This window comes from Notamacropus eugenii, chromosome 1, assembly GCF_028372415.1.
Source record: "Notamacropus eugenii isolate mMacEug1 chromosome 1, mMacEug1.pri_v2, whole genome shotgun sequence".
Lineage (NCBI taxonomy): Eukaryota > Metazoa > Chordata > Mammalia > Diprotodontia > Macropodidae > Notamacropus > Notamacropus eugenii.
In genome coordinates this window covers 273,209,348-273,212,243 of record NC_092872.1, presented here as the reverse complement: position 1 = coordinate 273,212,243, position 2,896 = coordinate 273,209,348, and the positions used below count along the sequence as shown (strand labels likewise).

The window sequence follows — 2,896 nt, the reverse complement described above, 5'->3', positions numbered from 1 at the left end:
AATTAGGCTATTCTTTGTGGTTTGTGACTTCCCTAAAACAACCTTGTCACTATGGATGGAAAGTCCCCACCCATTTTATGAGATGGTCCCTGCCCTTCTGTAAAAAGGCTCAGGGTGACTTGGAATGTTTGTGTTCTTAAATCAACCCAGGCATGATCCAGTAGCGCAGTTGGGGTCCCTGCTATTACCTAGAGTGTAACAGAATGCCCTCAGTCTTGGAGATTCTGGTCTAAGTTAAATACCCTGCCCTCCTAAGGAAAAAAAAATGCAATTTAAAGATAAATTCAACTAGAAGCTTTAGTGTGCTGTTTGAAAGGAGAAACTAGATTTAACTGGTACCCAAAGCCTCTCTGATAAAAAATGTTGGTCAGGTATTGATAATTGTATTGACATTTCCAGTAAAGAAAAGATGCAATAATAGAAGAAACTTCTTACAAGGGAAAGGGACATGGAGTTCTTGAGTTTCTGGCAAACAAAATTCTTCTTTTTTGATTCATATACAGTTAAGTTCATTTAATGTCTGATCCAATGTCTGATGTAAGCCCATGTTCTCTTCTTTGGCCTGGGCAAGTTTTTCTTCCAGGTCTTCCATGGTCTTTTCCAGTTTTGCAACAGTTCTTTCTGCAAACTCAGTCTGGGTCTCAGTCTCTTTAAGTTTGTCAGACAGAAGCTTGATTTCTTCTTCATACTTATCCTCTTTTTCAGAATACTTCTCAGATGCAGCCTCCAAGGACTTCAGGTTGTTGGTGACATTCTTTAGTTCCTCTTCCAGATCACCACTTTTAAGCTCTAACACCTCAGCACTCTCTTCTGCTCGCTTCAGCTCGCCCTCAAGGATGACCAATTTATGGGTTACCTCCTCATACTTGCCATCAGCCTCCTCTGTGATACGCTTAGCTTCCTTCAACTGCGTCTCCTGAATTTCCATTTTCTCTTCATCCTTCATTGCCCAGTTCTCAATCACCTTCATTCCTCTCTCACTGTCATCAGTGGCCTTTTCTGCCTCTTCCTGTTTCTGCAGGGCTGTGGTCAGACGTTCTTGGGCCTGGTCCAACTCTTCCTCAACTAGCTGGATCTCTCGATTCAGAGCTGCCACATCTCCTTCAGCTTTCTCCCACTGCTCTCGCTTGCCATCTAGCTCCTGCTGCAGGCTCTGGGCTCAGTCCTCCACCTCATCTGCCTGCTGCTGCAGCACCTGAATTTTCCTTTTCACAGCCTTCAGGGAGTTGAGGCCTGCCATGGGGACTAGGGGGTTCGGGGCATGGGGAAGGTTCCGAAGCCCCTGCCTCCTACCCCTGAAAACCTTTTAAATAAATCTTTATGCATTCTGAACTCTGGACAGATTTTTAAATGTGAAAAGAAAGATAAAGGAAGGGAAAATCCCTTTCCCTCAGATCACCCTTTGTAGAGAGTTCAACTTTAAAAAAAAAATATGGCTCTCTTGACATGGAAATTATTAAGCCTTTAACTTCTAAACTTCCTTTTTTTTCAGGAACAGGAAAACTGGAAGAGATTGCCTTCAATATGATAAGCATTTCTCTCCAGATTGTGAAAGATGAAGCCAAAGAGGACAAGTAATTAGGCAGTCATTTATTTAATCTTTTGAAACTGGAAGCTTCTGCCTGAGGAGAATAGTAATGCCCTGTCAGTGTTAAATTAAGTTGCTTTGGTCTCTGCCTGAATCTAAAACCTAGTTTTAGAATATTGGCATATATTAAGCTAATCTGAGAAGAATACATGTAACTTCAAAGTCTTTGTATAAATTTATATGCTTTTTCTAATAGATAGCCTGAAATTTCCAGGGAAGAAAGATATGGGTGGAACAGCAGAGTATCCCAGTGTTCTTCACAAGGGGAAGTTATCCCTTTTATCCTACCCCAATCTCATTCAAAAGCTGGAATGGGATTGGGAGAGCTCCTTATCTGGTGAGCCTCTGACGGGGGAGAGGAGACAGAAGATGGAGTTTCAGCTATTTGAAAAGCTATTCAGATCTGAGAATGGCCACCATGTTTTCCTTGAAGTGATTAATTACATGAAGTTATGAATAAGATTTTCTTTTAAGTAGCAAGAGTGTTTGACTTATGGAAAAAGGAGGGCTAAAATGTTTATCACTGATGATAATAAATCCAGATTTGATATGATCCAAGTCAAATTCTGTCCTGAAGGAATAAAGATCAGCTTCTGAGAGTACTCTTCCTATCAGGATTAAGCTGAAAAGATATGGTTATTTAGCATTTATGACTGTAAAGTGTTTGACACAAGGATGGGCATATGTTAGATGAAACATTAATCTAATGTAATTGCTACACAATTTTAAAATTTGGATTTTGTTACATATAGATTAGGGTTTAAAAACATCATAGAAATTTGATAATTTGACATTTATATTTGTTTATAAATAAGCAGTGAAAATGCTGATGTCTGCTATATAATGGTAAATTTTTCCTTTAAAATCTTGGCTAAAAAGATTTAATTTCCAAAGTGTATCATTCTTACAGAGTGAGTATAATTAGGGAAGAATGAACAAGCTTGTGAAAAGATTAGCAGCTAACCTCTTTGCTCTGTTGAAGCTGGAATGGAATTCCAGCACAGATATGGTTAAGATGTGGAGGATGGTTTAATAATCTGGGATTAAGAGATTTGGAGAGATAAATAAAGGTTTGATTGAAAATATGAAAGGCTTACAAGAAGGTTTGCTGGATAGATCAGATTCTGATGTTTTTAGAAAGCTGTGAGGGTATGAGAAAGTATTTTAAGAAGAAAAATCATGGAACTTGATTTGATGATTAACAGCTCAATCAAATTTGAGATGACTCTATCTGAAAAGATACCAAGCCAATATTTACTTGCTATTTAAGACAATGGGAGTAGAATTTACAATATCCGTCTTTTACAG

General features: G+C 38.6%; 1 pseudogene; it reads right to left on the bottom strand.

Annotated features, from left to right (window-relative positions):
- Nucleotides 1–380: 380 nt before the first annotated feature.
- LOC140517555 (uncharacterized) lies at nt 381–1,240 on the bottom strand (annotated as a pseudogene).
- Between the last annotated feature and the right edge of the window lie 1,656 nt (nt 1,241–2,896).